The sequence below is a fragment of the Pimephales promelas genome, chromosome 16 (assembly GCF_988280905.1).
Source record: "Pimephales promelas chromosome 16, fPimPro1.hap1.1, whole genome shotgun sequence".
Classification (NCBI taxonomy): domain Eukaryota; kingdom Metazoa; phylum Chordata; class Actinopteri; order Cypriniformes; family Leuciscidae; genus Pimephales; species Pimephales promelas.
The window spans coordinates 1,449,303-1,468,310 of NC_142784.1; the positions used below are offsets into that span (position 1 = coordinate 1,449,303).

At 40.7% G+C, this 19,008-nt stretch overlaps 1 protein-coding gene across 2 annotated transcripts in view; it reads left to right on the plus strand.

Moving 5' to 3' along the window:
• LOC148971915 (uncharacterized) overlaps positions 1-19,008 on the plus strand; it is a 70,343-nt gene that overhangs the window by 33,784 nt on the left and 17,551 nt on the right. The gene's annotated exons all lie outside the window — the stretch shown is intronic.

Below are 19,008 nucleotides of genomic sequence, written 5' to 3' on the forward strand. Positions count from 1 at the left end.
TTAAGGCATTTATTTTTTATGCAGGCCATACACACAGGAGTGAAATGGTTAATACCCCTCCCCCTACAAACACACACACATACACAGACAGGCAAAGACAGCAGGCTCAGATTGAGCAAGACCACATTCAAACAAACATATCTGACTTTCTGTTGGTCCTAGCTAATGAGTGTCAATTAGAAAGTTGTCCGGCTCGAGGAGTACAATATACATACCGATTTTTGTAACTGTAGATAAAACTAACAACCCCACTTTTGTCAAAAGGTGGCGCTACTGAGCCCTCACCACGCCCGTTTCTGAAACTTTGCACGTGTCTACTGGCTAATAAATGTGATGTGTCTGTCGAGTTTCATGCAATTTCAAGCATGCTAAGGGTCTCAAAAGCATCCTAAAAGAATGGTAACGTTTGATGCGTCGCCACGGCAACAGTTTCAAAGATATCAAGAATCCATTCACAGGTCTACATCTGCCGTATGTTTACATTATACAGATGACGTTTGAAGCAAATCGGGTAAAAATAAAAGGGTGATATCAAAGCATTTTGAAAGTGACACACTTCCTGCTGCCAGTTGGTGGCGCTATAACTTTGACTCACAATAGTCACATCCATGTGATCGTCCTCTTACAGCGAACACACTGCTGAAGTTTCATCAAGATCAGTTAATGTATGCTGAAGTTATAACACACTTCCTGGTTCACGTTTCTCGCCATGATTTCGTTTCCTCGCCACGGCCAAACCGTTCGAGATATCAAAAATCCCCTCGCAAACTTTCATCCTCAATGTCTTGACTTCATGCTGACCGAGTTTTGTCGAATTTGGATCAAAGCTCTAGGAGGAGTATTTAACATTCCATTGCGAGCGTTTTACAAACAAACCTCAATAGCCGACTTCCTGTTGGGCTGGGGTAAAAAGTAAAAGCGCGAGGTATAGATGAAACTATGAGATCAACATGTGCACAGAGTTTCATATTATTACATACAAACGTGTTTGAGTTATGGACCAAGTGTTCGTACCCCGTTCCAGGGGGCGCTGACGAGCCGCCCTGCCACGCCCGGGTACCAGCTTCAGCCCGGCTCTGATGGCCGCGGGTTCTGACCCATGTGCAAAGTTTCAAGAGTTTTCGAGCACGTTAAGGGCCCCAAAAATGCCCAAAAGGTTACAAAATAATAATAATAAATAATCCTTAGGAAAACAATAGGGCCTTCGCCCTTTCAGGGCTTGGGCCCTAAATATAGCTGCGAGCAGCGATGAAGGGCCCAAGCCGGTGGCACCGCAACCCCGGTTCCTTAGTTACCTAAAAGCACCAGGGTGGCCATGCCACTGGCTTTGGCCCTTCATCGCGGATCACAGCTATATATATATGTATATATATATATACTGTATATATATATATATATACTGTATATATACATATATATATGAAGCCGGTGGCACCGCCACCCTGGTGCCTTTAGGTTTATTGTGCACGACATGCAAAATGTAACCCTGCTTTGACTGATGCAAGCTCTACAGCAGTTTATAGTAAGAAAGAATATAGTAAGAAAGAAAAGTAAGCTGTTACTCAGATGGTTTGGGAAACAAACATTCATCATGTCGCATTGGTTTTAGTTACTTGTCCTCGAACAGAGCCCTAATCTGTTTATATTTCAGTTACACATTCTACATTGATTAAAAAAGAAAAATCAAATGTGTTTTTAATTCATACAGAAATAAAATATTTATAATTCAGCTGAGAATAAAGTTAGTTCAAATTTTAAGAAAAACAAATATATGATCTGAAATATAGCACATTCATTTTTAAATTCATTCAGGTTCAATTACCAAAAATACAATCTTAATTTAATTTAAAACAAATAATAAATCTAAAATATATGGGTTATATGCATATTTTGTAAAAAAAGAAAAAAAAAAGAAAGAAAGATATATATCCAAAAACACAAGGCCTTAAACTTTAACAAGGATGCAACTCTTATCACTACAACAAACATAGTCACACACACAAGTCAAGTCACTTACATTTTAGATGCAATATTGACTTTTTAGATGCAATATTGACTTTTTTTCTGTTTCAGCAGAGAAAATAGTTAAACAAAGATCACAGCGACCCATCGCGCATCTCAAAGCAATGTGTTTTCTCATTACTGAATGATTCAGCATTTTGAATCCATGACTCGTTCATTAAGACGGTCATCTGGCGACACCTTATGGTGATTTAGGGTTATGTTTAAAAGTATCGTTCTTTACAGCGATTTTTAATTGACTCCTGTTAAACCAATCTCGTAACATTATTGTGTAACCGATTTAATTTGATCAGCCTTACCTAGGGTAACAGCCCTATAGTGTCTTATTATTCTAAATTATTGAATTTATTGATCAAATTTACTAATGAAAAATGAAGCATACATTTATTAAGACTAGGCTGCCCTGCAGATATTAGGCTACAATATGGAGATTTAAATATATCATTTATCAAATAATCTGTTTATTTTTAGGTTACACATTACATTGTTTAAAAAATAAAAATCAAATGTGACCCGCTCTGGCGAAATGAGTCGGAAGTTGCAACCTTCCATTTTAAGATATGGGCCGATTATGTGGAAAAACCATGAAATAACAAAAAATATATATATATTTTTTTGCTAATTTCAAAGAACAGGCATTCAAAAATAATCTCACAGGGTTTCGTAGTTAAATTGAGTAAAGGTATTTAAATAACGATTAAAGTTGTCAAAGCTTTAAATTCGCTGAAATAAACATTGCTCTTCTCAACTCCCCTCGTCACCTCTGAGCATTTCCCGGGTATCCCCTGAAACGTTGAACTCACTGGAGGCTTCTAACCTAAACTGCGTGAGTATATTTATCTGCAAGAAGAATATAGCCTATGTAAGGCTGTAACGATCGCGACACTCAGATCCACGAACCTGTGTCGCGGTGTGAGAAGACAGAATCACGACACCGACACGTCCCTTCAACTCCCGAAGTTATCCTTCACGTCCAGACCCAATGCTAGCTACAACATCTTTAAATTACTATTAGTATTATTTGAAGTTAACATTAGCCTATAAAATACGTAGACTTACACCACAAAACTTAAATTATTACTATTTTTTTTTTTAAATTGGGCAATTTCAGCATCCAATTCCCAGATAATTAAATATTTTAATAAATTGGCCTATGTGAACCACACTGCACAAACCAAAAGTAATACTCACCGGATGAAGAAGGGTTGACTCTCTCCAGAACATAATCTTTATTTTATTTTCCGTGTTCGCATTTATGAGGAAAAACAATCCGAACGTGACCGTTCTCTGGAAGCAGCACTAAAACTTTCACATAGCTTAAACATGCAAGCACAAAGCCTTTCTTTAAAGTAAATTTCGTTTTAAAATAATTATCTTAATTTAAATCAATGTTTCATCAACCAATTACTAGGATTTAATAATAAGAAATAAATTGCAGACAATAGGCTAGGCCTAATCACGACGCGGAGACGCGCGGCACGTGAACTGAAGCTTGTCTCATGAACCGAAAGTCAGCGTATAAGGTATCCTCACAGACATATATATTGAAATGTCTACTTTTAAACACAACCATTCAAAATGAAAGAAAACAGACTGCTCTCTGCTTATGTGGGCTAATCCGTATGAAAACTGAATTTCTCTCTGACTCCTCTTTAATCTTTCTGATTTTAGAACATTTTTGTAAAAGTGACTTTTTAATTATTTATTTCAAAAAAATTAAAAATAAGTTGAGTTTCAGCCTCGTTAAATTGCATTTATATGTTAATCTATTTGGTCAAATTAAGCTATATAAAATAAATAGTTTATCCCTTAAAATGCTATGGATTTTGAAAGATATCAAAAAAAAAAAAAAAAAAAACGGGCAAAAAAACTTTAAAAGCAATTTTCTTAGGTTTTCAATTGGAAAAAAAGGGCAGACGACCAGAATTCAAATCTGTATATCGTTACAACCATTCAAGGTATGACCAAGGTATCATTTGAAAGCTTACAGTGTCCTCTTTCCATTAATATCAAAATCTCAATTTTTAAATTTGGGTCACTGTGACTAATTTTGCTGGATCAGTTCGGTCACAAATGTGTTTTTTATTGTAGTATTATTTTATACAGAAATACATTATAATTATATATAATATACAAAATATAACCGTGGGCGCGATTAAACAGTGTTACAATAAAACTCAACATTGTGTTTTTTAAAAATAAATTCAAATAATACAAATCCCGAAATTGCGCTAATTTTAAAATTAAACTAAAACTCATGGCTGCACAAGCATTCATAACTGTGCGCGCCAACAGCGAGGAACCAGCAGAAAAGAGTGAACGTTCATTCTGTTTAGTTCAATCCTACTTAATAGGAATTTATTTAAAATGCTCGCTCTACTCCACAACATTAATGTCTTGTGCGGATATCTGTATTTTGACTTTCGGTTTTAAGTAAGCGATTTAAAAGTTCCCGAGTCCCAGCGGAGTCACACGTTGATTAACCGGTGGGAATATACACAATAGGCCTACCTGATATTGAACACAAGAGGGCAGTATAGCACTACGTATGACTCAGATTATTTTTTCTTCTTCTGAATTTTAAAACCATTCTGGCTGTTTTTGAACGTAAACATAATTCTTAAATGAAAAAAGGGAAAAACTGGTTTAATTATAATATTTGTATAATTTAATTTAGAAACAAATGATGTATAATTACATTTTTAGAAGATATGAGGCTTTTAGTGTTTACTGTTTACTTTTTTGACATTACTTTAATCTTTTGCCAAAGTTGCACATGCCTACTGGCTAATAAATGTGATGTATCTGTCGAGCTATCTGTATCTATCTGTTTCAAGCAATTTCAAGCATGCTAAGAGTCCCAAAAGTATCAAAAAAGAATGTTAAAGTTTGATTTGTTGCCACAGCAACAGTATCAAAGATATCAAGAATCCATTCACAGGTCTACATCTGCTGTATTTTTACATTATACAGATAAAGTTTGAAGCAAATCGGTTAAAAATAAGAGGGTGATATCAAAGCAGTTTGAAAGTGACACACTTCCTGCTGCCAGTTGGTGGCGCTATAACTCTGACTCACAATAGTCACATCCACGTGATCGTCCTCTTACAGCGAACACACTGCTGAAGTTTCATCAAGATCAGTTAATCTATGCTGAAGTTATAACACACTTCCTGTTTCACGTTTCTCGCCATAATTTTGTGTCCTCGCCACGGCCAAACCGTTCGAGATATCAAAAATCCCCTCGCAAACTTTCATCCTCAATGCCTTGACTTCATGCTGACCGAGTTTCGTGCCGTGTGTTTGAATTCTCTAGGAGGAGTATTGCACATTCCATTGCGAGCGTTTTACAAACAAACCTCAATAGCCGACTTCCTGTTTGGCTGGGGTAAAAAGTAAGAGCGTGAGGTATAGATGAAACGATGAGATCAACATGTGTACCGAGTTTCATATTATTACATGCAAGCGTGTTTGATTTATGGACCAAGTGTTCGGACCCCGTTCCAGGGGGCACTGTCTAGCCCCCCTGCCACACCCAGGTACCATCTTCAGCCCGGCTCTGATGGCTGTGGGATCTGACCTGTGTGCAAAGTTTCAAGAGTTTTCAAACCCGTTAAGGGCCCCAAAAGCCGCTAAGAGTCTCAAAATCATAAAAAAAAAGAATTTTAAAGTTTGATGCGTTGCCACGGCAACAGTATCAAAGATATCAAGAATCCATTCACAGGTCTTCTTCTGCTATGTATTTACATTATACAGATTAAGTTTGAAGCACATCGGGTAAAAATAAAAGGGTGAGTTCAAAGCATTTTGAAAGTGACACACTTCCTGCTACCAGTTGGTGGCGCTATAACTCTGACTCACAATAGTCACATCCATGTGATCGTCCTCTTACAGCGAACATACTGCTGAAGTTTCATCAAGATCAGTTAATGTATGCTGAAGTTATAACACACTTCCTGTTTCACGTTTCTCGCCATAATTTCGTTTCCTCGCCACGGCCAAACCGTTCGAGATATCAAAAATCCCCTCGCAAACTTTCATCGTCAATGCCTTGACTTCATGCTGACCGAGTTTCGTGCCGTGTGTTTGAATTCTCTAGGAGTAGTACTTCAAATTCCATTGCGAGTGTTTTATGAACAACCCTAAGTAACCGACTTCCTGTTGGGCTGGGGTAAAAAGTAATAGTATGAGGTATATATGAACGATGAGATCTATATGTGCTCCGAGTTTCATATTATTACATGCAAGCGTGTTTGATTTATGGACCAAGTTTTCGGACCCCGTTCCAGGGGGCGCTGTCTAGCCCCCCTGCCACGCCCGGGTACCATCTTCAGCCCGGCCCTGATGGCCGCGGGTTCTGACCCGTGTGCTAAGTTTCAAGAGTTTTTGAGCATGTTAAGGGCCCCAAAAGTGCCCGAATAGTCGTATAAATAATAATAATAATAATAATAATAATAAATATAGCTGCGAGCAGCGATTGCGGGCCCAAGCCGGTGGCACCGCAACCCCAATGCCTTTAGTTACCCAAAGGCACCGGGATGGTGGTACCGCCGGCTTTGGCCCTTTATCGCTGCTCACAGATATATTTATATTTAATAAAAAGCCGGTGGCACCGCCACCTTGGTGCCTTTAGGGTTATTCTGTACGACGTGTAAAAACGTAACCCCCGCTTTGACTATCAAAAAGAAGTGTATTGTAGAGCTTGCATCAATGCGGACTCGATGCGCTGTGCGCTGTAACTCCATGTGGCTTTAAGCGCATCATTCTCCACTCGGGATGCGCATAAGCGTTTTGTGCCACACTGTACTGAGCCTTTCATATCATAATGCAGTGACGCAATGACAGATTATTAATTGCCTTTCTTGTTCTGTTCCATCTATTATATGTTGATAATAGATAGGACAGAGCACTAAAAACCTCAAACAAAGCACTAAAAACTTAAGCTGTTTGCTGTGTAGTCTGAGAATGAGCTGTTTGATTTGCACCCTCTTCCTCTTCACTGTCCTCCATAAAAACCAGCTATCCAGGTCCATGTTGTTCTAGAAAGTTTGTATGTTGCTGCCTCAATTAACATCTCTGCTATACATTTAAAACATGGCTATATCTAAAATAATTTATCTTTTTGATTTTTGTTATCTTGTTTTTCATGAATATTTTACAACAATACAAAGAGCAATGTGTATTTTCCAATAATATAGTTTGTAATGGCTTTTTTTGTCATAGATTATAATCATATATTTTTTGGATTTGTTATTTATCTTTATAATGAAGTTGTCTGTATTAAGTAGATTGTGTTTAACACACACAAGAGTGATTTATTAGTTCAACACATAGTTATAGAAATTCTACTTTATCTAAAAAAACCCTGCACTTTATACACACACACACACACACACACACATATAAATACATGTAAATAGAAATACCAAAAAAAAAAGATCAAATGTGTTTTTAGTCAGAGTATTATTTTATACAGAAACAAATATTTGTAATTCAGATAAGAATGAAGTTAGTGTTTTAAAATCTTAAGGAAAACAAATATATTGAATGAAATATAGCACATGAATTTTAAATTCATTCAACTTCAATTACAAATACAATCTTACTTTTATTTAAAGCAATCTATACATTTAAAAGATGGGGGTTATATGCCTATTTTGTCATTTAAAAATATTGTTATGCAAAATTGTTATGCAAAAAGACAAGGACTTAGAGACAAGGACTTGAAGGAAAAATCACAGCCAGCCACACACACACACATAAACACAGACAACAGCCCTCCCCTCCCCACACACACACACACCCACACACACACACAGAGAGAGAGAGAGAGAGAGAGAGAGAGAGAGAGAGAGAGAGAGAGAGAGAGAGAGAAAATCGCAGGGGAAATAAATCCATTCAAACTACAATATCTGACTTTCTGTTGCTCAGAGCGAATTACTTTAAATTGGAAAGTTGATCGGCTTGACGAGAACAATATACGTGGTAAGTTTTGTAACTGTAGGTAAATTGAGCAAAGTTATAACACACTTTATGTGTCCTTTTTTAGTCATAAAATTCATTTCCTCGCCACGGCCAGACCGTTCGAGATATCAAAAATCCGTCCGGAATTGAGCATCCTCAATGTCTTGACTTCATGCACACCGAGTTTGGTTGTGATTGGTAAACACATGCATTGTGATTTGATGTATTTCTCCTAGGACAATTATTCAAACAACCCATAATTCATAATTCATAAATAACTTCCATTTGAACTGTCATAAAACTTAGAGCACGAAAGTTGTTTGGCCTGATGTGATCTATAATTGTACCGAGTTTCATATTAATTCATGTAAGTGTGTTTGATTTATGGACAAATGTTCGAATCCCAGTCCAGGGGGCGCTGTCGAGCCGCCCTGCCACGCCCGGTTACCAGCTTCAGCCCGGCCCTGATGGCCATGGGTTCTGACCCGTGTGCAAAGTTTCAAGAGTTTTCGAGGATGTTAAGGCCCCCGAAAATGCCAGAGAAGTCGCACACAGCAAATAAAGGGTTAAACTTAACCTGACAGGCGCCCCTCCTCTCACTCACACAGAGGGACACTGAGACACTGGCAAAATTCTGAGATTTTCTCTACATTCAAACAAACATATCTGACTTTCTGTGGGTCCTAGCTAATGAGTGTCAATTAGAAAGTTGTCCGGCTCGAGGAGTACAATATACATACCGATTTTTGTAACTGTAGATAAAACTAACAACCCCACTTTTGTCAAAAGGTGGCGCTACTGAGCCCTCATCACGCCCGTTTCTGAAACTTTGCACATGTCTACTGGCTAATAAATGTGATGTGTCTGTCGAGTTTCATGCAATTTGAAGCATGCTAAGGGTCTCAAAAGCATCCTATAAGAATGGTAAAGTTTGATGCATTGCCACGGCAACAGTTTAAAAGATATCAAGAATCCATTCACAGGTCTACATCTATCGTATGTTTACATTATTCAGATGAAGTTTGAAGCAAATCGGGTAAAAATAAAAGGGTGATTTCAAAGCATTTTGAAAGTGACACACTTCCTGCTGCCAGTTGGTGGCACTATAACTTTGACTCACAATAGTCACATCCATGTGATCGTCCTCTTACAGCGAACACACTGCTGAAGTTTCATCAAGATCAGTTAATGTATGCTGAAGTTATAACACACTTCCTGGTTCATGTTTCTCGCCATAGTTTCGTTTCCTCGCCACGGCCAAACCGTTCGAGATATCAAAAATCCCCTCGCAAACTTTCATCCGCAATGTCTTGACTTCACGCTGACTGAGTTTCGTCGAACTTGGATCAAAGCTCTAGGAGGAGTATTTAACATTCCATTGCGAGCGTTTTACAAACAAACCTCAATAGCCGACTTCCTGTTGGGCTGGGGTAAAAAGTAAGAGTGTGAGGTATAGATGAAACGATGAGATCAACATGTGTACCGAGTTTCATATTATTACATAAAAGCGTGTTTGAGTTATGGACCAAGTGTTCGGACCCCGTTCCAGGGGGCGCTGACGAGCCGCCCTGCCACGCCCAGGTACCAGCTTCAGCCCGGCTCTGATGGCCGCGGGTTCTGACCCGTGTGCAAAGTTTCAAGAGTTTTCGAGCATGTTAAGGGCCCCAAAAGTGCCCGAATAGTCGTTAGAAAAATAAAAGAAAAAAAAAAAATAATCGGAAGGAAAACAATAGGGCCTTCGCCCTTTCAGGGCTTGGGCCCTAATAATCCTAAGGAAAACAATAGGGCCTTCGCCCTTTCAGGGCTTGGGCCCTAATAATAGAAAAGAATAATCCTAAGGAAAACAATAGGGCCTTCGCCCTTTCAGGGCTTGGGCCCTAATAATAATCCCAACAGTTTCAATAGGGTCCTCGCACTGTTAGTGCTCGGGCCCTAATTAAAGCTGCAAGCAGCGATGGGCGGGCCCTCGCACCTGTAGCGAGTCGGGGTGTGAGGCGCCGCGTTGCATATTCTGGAGCTCAGCCGGTGCGGCTGTGAATTTGCTATGCTTCTTCTTTAAAGGTCACTTCCTGTTGCCAGCAGGTGGCGCTATGTCTGTGGGTGAATGTCGGCATGTAGATTTGTTCAGGGCGGGACTCTTGTCAAATGTGTAAAATTTGGTGCAGATCTGGGCATTTACAGCCAAGTTACTACAACTTCCTCTTTCATGGCGAATCATCAACGCCACGGACACGCCCATCAACGAAAATGCGCAGATAGCACAACTTTACATCGTCAATGCCTTTAGAAGGCACAGCAGAAATGTGAAGTCGGTCCGACTAAATCCCTAGGAGGAGTTCGTTAAAGTACGTAATGAGTACATAATCCAAAACTGGCGGTAAAAATAGAAATAGCCCACTTCCTGTTGAGTTTAGGGCATTGCTCCAAGAGACTTTTCTGTGCGTGTGGACATGGTAGATGTACCACAGAAATTTAGTATATGTCGGTCAAAGGTGCGGCGGGGGCTGCTTCGTTAAAGGTCACTTCCTGTTGCCACTAGGTGGCATTATGACTGAGGGTGAATGTCGGCATGTAGATTTGTTCAGGGCGGGACTCTTGTCAAATGTGTTAAATTTCGTGCAGATCTGGGCATTTACAGCCAAGTTACTACAACTTCCTGTTTCATGGCGAATCATCGACGCCACGGACACGCCCATCGACGAAAACGCGCAGATAGCACAACTTTACATCGTCAATGCCTTTAGAAGGCACTGCAGAAATTTGAAGTCGATCCGACTAAATCCCTAGGAGGAGTTCGTTAAAGTACGGAGTGTGTAAATCGTCCAAAAATGGCCGCCAAATTCAAAATTGCGCACTTCCTGTCGAGTTTAGGGTATGGGTTCTTGAGGCTTTGTTGTGCGTCTTGATATGATACACGTCCCCACCAAATTTCGTGCATGTAGGTTGAACGTGGACGAGGGGCTAATTTTTTCCAATTTTCTAGGTGGCGCTAGCGTGCCATTTTGCCCCGCCCATCTGTGAAACCCACAAAATACGAAATTTTTCACCAGTCCTGACATGCGTGCCAAATTTGGCGAGTTTTTGAGCATGTTGCGGCCCCGAAAATGGCACTTACTTTGCAGAAAAAAGAAAAAAAAAAAAGAAAAAAAAGAAAAAAAAAAAATTAAAGCTGCAAGCAGCGATGGGCGGGCCCTCGCACCTGTAGCACGTCGGGGTGTGAGGCGGCCGCGTTTCATTTTCTGCAGCTCAGCCAGTGCGGCTGTGCATTTGCCACACTGCTTCGTTAAAGGCCACTTCCTGTTGCCAGCAGGTGGCGCTATGACTGTGGGTGAATGTCGGCATGTAGATTTGATCAGGGCGGGACTCTTGTCAAATGTGTTAAATTTCGTGCAGATCTGGGCATTTACAGCCAAGTTACTACAACTTCCTGTTTCATGGCGAATCATCGACGCCACGGACACGCCCATCGACGAAAACGCGCAGATAGCACAACTTTTCATCGTCAATGCCTTTAGAAGGCACAGCAGAAATTTGAAGGCGATCCGACTAAAGCCCTAGGAGGAGTTAGTTAAAGTACGTAATGAGTAAATCATCCAAAAATGGCGGTAAAATTAGAAATGGCTGACTTCCTGTTGAGTTTAGGGCATCGCTCCAAGAGACTTTTCTGTGCGTCTGGACATGGTAGATGTACCACAGAAATTTCGTACATGTCGGTCAAACATGCGACGGGGGCTGCTTCGTTAAATGTCACTTCCTCTTGCCACTAGGTGGCGCTATGAATGTGGGTGAATGTCGGCATGTAGATTTGTTCAGGACGGGAATCTTGTCAAATGTGTAAAATTTCGTGTAGATCTGGGCATTTACAGCCAAGTTACTACAACTTCCTGTTTCATGGCGAATCATCGACGCCACGGACACGCCCATCGACGAAAACGCGCAGATAGCACAACTTTACATCGTCAATGCCTTTAGAAGGTACAGCAGAAATTTGAAGTTGATCCGACTAAATCCCTAGGAGGAGTTCGTTAAAGTACGGAGTGTGTAAATCGTCCCAAATCGGTCGCCGAATTCAAAATGGCGGACTTCCTGTCGAGTTTAGGGTATGGGTTCTTGAGGCTTTTTTGTGCGTCTGGTCATGGTAGATGTACCACAGAAATTTCGTACATGTCCGTCAAACAAGCGGCGGGGGCTGCTTCGTTAAAGGTCACTTCCTGTTGCCAGCAGGTGGCGCTATGACTGTGGGTGAATGTTGGCATGTAGATTTGTTCAGGGCGTGACTCTTGTCAAATGTGTAAAATTTCGTGCAGATCTGGGCATTTACAGCCAAGTTAGTACAACTTCCTGTTTCATGGCGAATCTTCGACGCCACGGACACGCCCATCGACGAAAACGCGCAGATAGCACAACTTTACATCGTCAATGCCTTTAGAAGGCACAGCAGAAATTTTAAGTCGATCCGACTAAATCCCTAGGAGGAGTTCGTTAAAGTACGGAGTCTGTAAATCGTCCAAAAATGGCCGCCAAATTCAAAATGGCGGACCTCCTGTCGAGTTTAGGGTATGGGTTCTTGAGGCTTTTTTGTGCGTCTTGATATGATACACGTCCCCACCAAATTTCGTGCATGTAGGTTGAACGTGGACGAGGGGCTAATTTTTTCCAATTTTCTAGGTGGCGCTAGCGTGCCATTTTGCCCCGCCCATCTGCGAAACCCACAAAATACGAAATTTTTCACCAGTCCTGACATGCGTGCCAAATTTGGTGAGTTTTTGAGCATGTTGCGGCCCCGAAAATGGCACTTACTTTGCAGAAAAAATAAAAAAAAATAAAAAATAAAAAAAAATATAGCTGCGAGCAGCGATGGCGGGCCCAAGCCGGTGGCACCGCAACCCCGGCTCCTTTAGTTACCTAAAGGCACCGGGGTGGCGGTGCCGAAGGCTTTGGCCCTTTCATAATTAAATGTTAAAACGGCTTGCCATAGTCTGTCATTTTGACTAGTCACAATTATGTTACAGATATCTTAAATGATAATACAAACTATCCAAAATGTTATTACGACTAGACAGAAAGACATTGTTAATATCTACAATGTTAATTTCCGGATAGGCAAACTTAGCTTTTAAATGTTAAAAGGGCTTGCCATACACGGACGTAGGCTCAGAGAGAGTCTCACCATATTCAAACCAAAATATCTGACTTCCCCTTGGTCTGAGCTAATGACTATGAATTAGAAAGTTGTCTGGCTTGAGGAGTACAATGTATATAACGATTTTTGTAACTGTAGATAAAAATAACAACCCCACTTTTGTCAAAAGGTGGCGCTATTTAGTCCCTGCACCATGCCCGTTTCTAAAACTTTGCACATGTCTACTGGCTAATAAATGTGATGTGTCTGTTGAGTTTCATGCAATTTCAAGCATGCTAAGAGTCTCAAAAGCATCCTAAAATAATTTCAAAGTTTGAAGCTTTGCCACGGCAACAGTTTAAAATATATCAAGAATCCATTCACAGGTCTACATCTACCGTATGTTTACATTATACAAATGAAGTTTTTCATCTGTTTTTCATCATTATACAGATGAAGTTTTTCATCTGTTTACATTATACAGATGAAGTTTTTCATTCATATTATTACATGCAAGCGTGTTTGATTTATGGACCAAGTTTTCGGACCCCGTTCCAGGGGGCGCTGTCTAGCCCCCCTGCCACGCCTAGGTACCATCTTCAGCCCGGGCCTGATGGCTGTGGGATATGACCTGTGTGCAAAGTTTCAAGAGTTTTCAAACCCGTTAAGGGCCTCAAAAGCCATTAAGAGTCTCAAAATCATCAAAAAAAAGAATTTTAAAGTTTGATGCGTTGCCACGGCAACAGTATCAAAGATATCAAGAATCCATTCACAGGTCTTCATCTGCCATGTATTTACATTATACAGATTAAGTTTGAAGCAAATCGGGTAAAAATAAGAGGTTGATTTCAAAGCATTTTGAAAGTGACACACTTCCCGCTGCCAGTTGGTGGCGCTATAACTTTGACTCGAAATAGTCACATCCATGTGATCGTCCTCTTACAGCGAACACTGATGAAGTTTCATCAAGATATGTTAATGTATGCTGAAGTTATAACACACGTCCTGTTTCACGTTTCTCGCCATAATTTCGTTTCCTCGCCACGGCCAAACCGTTTGAGATATCAAAAATCCCCTCACAAACTTTCATCCTCAATGTCTTGACTTCTTGCACACCGAGTTTGGTTGTGATTGGTAAACACATGCGTTGTAATTTGATGTATTTCTCCTAGGACAACTATTCAAACAACCCATAATTCTCAACTTCCATTTTAATTGTCGTAAAACTTAGAGCACGAAAGTTGTTTGGCCTGATGTGATCTATAATTGTACCGAGTTTCATATTAATTCACGCAAGTGTGTTTGATTTATGGACAAATGTTCGAATCCCAGTCCAGGGGGCGCTGTCGAGCCGCCCTGCCACGCCCGATGACCAGCTTCAGCCCGGCCCTGATGGCCATGGGTTCTGACCCGTGTGCAAAGTTTCAAGAGTTTTAGAGGATGTTAAGGCCCCCGAAAATGCCAGAGAAGTCGCACACAGCAAATAAAGGGTTAAAATTAACCTGACAGGCGCCCCTCCTCTCACTCACACAGAGAGACACTGAGAGACTGGCAAAATTCTAAGATTTTCTCTACATTCAAACAAAGATATCTGACTTTCTGTGGGTCCTAGCTAATGAGTGTCAATTAGAAAGTTGTCCGGCTCGAGGAGTACAATATACATACCGATTTTTGTAACTCTAGTTAAAACTAACAACCCCACTTTTGTCAAAAGGTGGTGCTACTGAGCCCTCACCACGCCCGTTTCTGAAACTTTGCACATGTCTACTGGCTAATAAATGTGATGTGTCTGTCGAGTTTCATGCGATTTGAAGCATGCTAAGGGTCTCAAAAGCATCCTAAAAGAATGGTAAAGTTTGATGCGTTGCCACGGCAACAGTTTAAAAGATATCAAGAATCCATTCACAGGTCTACATCTGCCATATATTTACATTATACAGATTAAGTTTGAAGCAAATCGGGTAAAAATAAAAGGGTGATTTCAAAGCATTTTGAAAGTGACACACTTCCTGCTGCCAGTTGGTGGCGCTATAACTTTGACTCACAATAGTCACATCCATGTGATCATCCTCTTACAGCGAACACAGTGCTGAAGTTTCATCAAGATCAGTTAATGTATGCTGAAGTTATAACACACTTCCTGTTTCACGTTTCTCGCCATAATTTCGTTTCCTCGCCACAGCCAAACCGTTCGAGACATCAAAAATCCCCTCGCAAACTTTCATCCTCAATGCCTTGACTTCATGCTGACCGAGTTTCGTGCCGTGTGTTTGAATTCTCTAGGAGGAGTATTGCACATTCCATTGCGAGCGTTTTACAAACAAACCCCAATAGCCGACTTCCTGTTGGGCTGGGGTAAAAAGTAAGAGTGTGAGGTATAGATGAAACGATGAGATCAACATGTGTACCGAGTTTCATATTATTACATTCAAGCGTGTTTGATTTATGGACCAAGTGTTCGGACCCCGTTCCAGGGGGCGCTGTCTAGCCCCCCTGCCACACCCAGGTACCATCTTCAGCCCGGCTCTGATGGCTGTGGGATCTGACCTGTGTGCAAAGTTTCAAGAGTTTTCAAACCCGTCAAGGGCCCCAAAAGCCGCTAAGAGTCTCAAAATCATCAAAAAAAAGAATTTTAAAGTTTGATGCGTTGCCACGGCAACAGTATCAAAGATATCAAGAATCCATTCACAGGTCTTCATCTGCTATGTATTTACATTATACAGATTAAGTTTGAAGCAAATCGGGTAAAAATAAGAGGGTGATTTCAAAGCATTTTGAAAGTGACACACTTCCTGCTGCCAGTTGGTGGCGCTATAACTTTGACTCACAATATTCACATCCATGTGATCGTCCTCTTACAGCAAACAAACTGCTGAAGTTTCATCAAGATCAGTTAATGTATGCTGAAGTTCTGACACACTTCCTGTTTCACGATTCTCGCCATAATTTCGTTTCCTCGCCACGGCCAAACCGTTCGAGATATCAAAAATCTCCTCGCAAACTTTCATCCTCAATGCCTTGACTTCATGCTGACCGAGTTTCGTGCCGTGTGTTTGAATTCTCTAGGAGGAGTACTTCAAATTCCATTGCGAGTGTTTTATGAACAACCCTAAATAACCGACTTCCTGTTGGGCTGGGGTAAAAAGTAATAGTTTGAGGTATATATGAACGATGAGATCTATATGTGCACCGAGTTTCATATTATTACATGCAAGCGTGTTTGATTTATGGACCAAGTTTTCGGACCCCGTTCCAGGGGGCGCTGTCTAGCCCCCCTGCCACGCCCGGGTACCTTCTTTAGCCCGGCCCTGATGGCCGCGGATTCTGACCCGTGTGCAAAGTTTCAAGAGTTTTTGAGCATGTTAAGGGCCCCAAAAGTGCCCAAATAGTCGTATAAATAATAATAATAATAATAAATATAGCTGCGAGCAGCGATGGCGGGCCCAAGCCGGTGGCACCGCAATCCCGGCTCCTTTAGTTACCTAAAGGCACCGGGGTGGCGGTGCCAAAGGCTTTGGCCCTTTCATGATTAAATGTTAAAACGGCTTGCCATAGTCTGTCATTTTGACTAGTCACAATTATGTTACAGATATCTTAAATGATAATACAAACTATCCAAAATGTAATTACGACTAGACAGAAAGACATTGTTGATATCTACAATGTTAATTTCCGGATAGGCAAACTTAGCTTTTAAATGTTAAAAGGGCTTGCCATACACGGACGTAGGCTCAGAGAGAGTCTCACCATATTCAAACCAAAATATCTGACTTCCTCTTGGTCTGAGCTAATGACTATGAATTAGAAAGTTGTCTGGCTTGAGGAGTACAATGTATATAACGATTTTTGTAACTGTAGATAAAAATAACAACCCCACTTTTGTCAAAAGGTGGCGCTATTTAGTCCCTGCACCATGCCCGTTTCTGAAACTTTGCACATGTCTACTGGCTAATAAATGTGATGTGTCTGTTGAGTTTCATGCAATTTCAAGCATGCTAAGAGTCTCAAAAGCATCCTAAAATAATTTCAAAGTTTGAAGCTTTGCCACGGCAACAGTTTAAAAGATATCAAGAATCCATTCACAGGTCTACATCTACCGTATGTTTACATTATAGAGATGAAGTTTTTCATCTGTTTTTCATCATTATACAGATGAAGTTTTTCATCTGTTTACATTATACAGATGAAGTTTTTCATTCATATTATTACATGCAAGCGTGTTTGATTTATGGACCAAGTTTTCGGACCCCGTTCCAGGGGGCGCTGTCTAGCCCCCCTGCCACACCCAGGTACCATCTTCAGCCCGGGCCTGATGGCTGTGGGATATGACCTGTGTGCAAAGTTTCAAGAGTTTTCAAACCCGTTAAGGGCCTCAAAAGCCATCAAGAGTCTCAAAATCATCAAAAAAAAAGAATTTTAAAGTTTGATGCGTTGCCACGGCAACAGTATCAAAGATATCAAGAATCCATTCACAGGTCTTCATCTGCCATGTATTTACATTATACAGATGAAGTTTGAAGCAAATCGGGTAAAAATAAGAGGTTGATTTCAAAGCATTTTGAAAGTGACACACTTCCTGCTGCCAGTTGGTGGCGCTATAACTTTGACTCGAAATAGTCACATCCATGTGATCGTCCTCTTACAGCGAACACACTGATGAAGTTTCATCAAGATATGTTAATGTATGCTTAAGTTATAACACACTTCCTGTTTCACGTTTCTCGCCATAATTTCGTTTCCTCGCCACGGCCAAACCGTTTGAGATATCAAAAATCCCCTCACAAACTTTCATCCTCAATGTCTTGACTTCTTGCACACCGAGTTTGGTTGTGATTGGTAAACACATGCGTTGTAATTTGATGTATTTCTCCTAGGACAACTATTCAAACAACCCATAATTCTCAACTTCCATTTTAATTGTCGTAAAACTTAGAGCACGAAAGTTGTTTGGCCTGATGTGATCTATAATTGTACCGAGTTTCATATTAATTCACGCAAGTGTGTTTGATTTATGGACAAATGTTCGAATCCCAGTCCAGGGGGCGCTGTCGAGCCGCCCTGCCACGCCCGATGACCAGCTTAAGCCCGGCCCTGATGGCCATGGGTTCTGACCCGTGTGCAAAGTTTCAAGAGTTTTAGAGGATGTTAAGGCCCCCGAAAATGCCAGAGAAGTCGCACACAGCAAATAAAGGGTTAAAATTAACCTGACAGGCGCCCCTCCTCTCACTCACACAGAGAGACACTGAGAGACTGGCAAAATTCTAAGATTTTCTCTACATTCAAACAAAGATATCTGACTTTCTATGGGTCCTAGCTAATGAGTGTCAATTAGAAAGTTTTCCGGCTCGAGGAGTACAATATACATACTGATTTTTGTAACTCTAGTTAAAACTAACAACCCCACTTTTGTCAAAAGGTGGTGCTACTGAGCCCTCACCACGCCCGTTTCTGAAACTTTGCACATGTCTACTGGCTAATAAATGTGATGTGTCTGTCGAGTTTCATGCGATTTGAAGCATGCTAAGGGTCTCAAAAGCATCCTAAAAGAATGGTAAAGTTTGATGCGTTGCCACGGCAACAGTTTAAAAGATATCAAGAATCCATTCACAGGTCTACATCTGCCGTATATTTACATTATACAGATTAAGTTTGAAGCAAATCGGGTAAAAATAAAAGGGTAATTTCAAAGCATTTTGAAAGTGACACACTTCCTGCTGCCAGTTGGTGGCGCTATAACTTTGACTCACAATAGTCACATCCATGTGATTGTCCTCTTACAGCGAACACACTGCTGAAGTTTCATCAAGATCAGTTAATGTATGCTGAAGTTATAACACACTTCCTGTTTCACGTTTCTCGCCATAATTTCGTTTCCTCGCCACGGCCAAACCGTTCGAGAT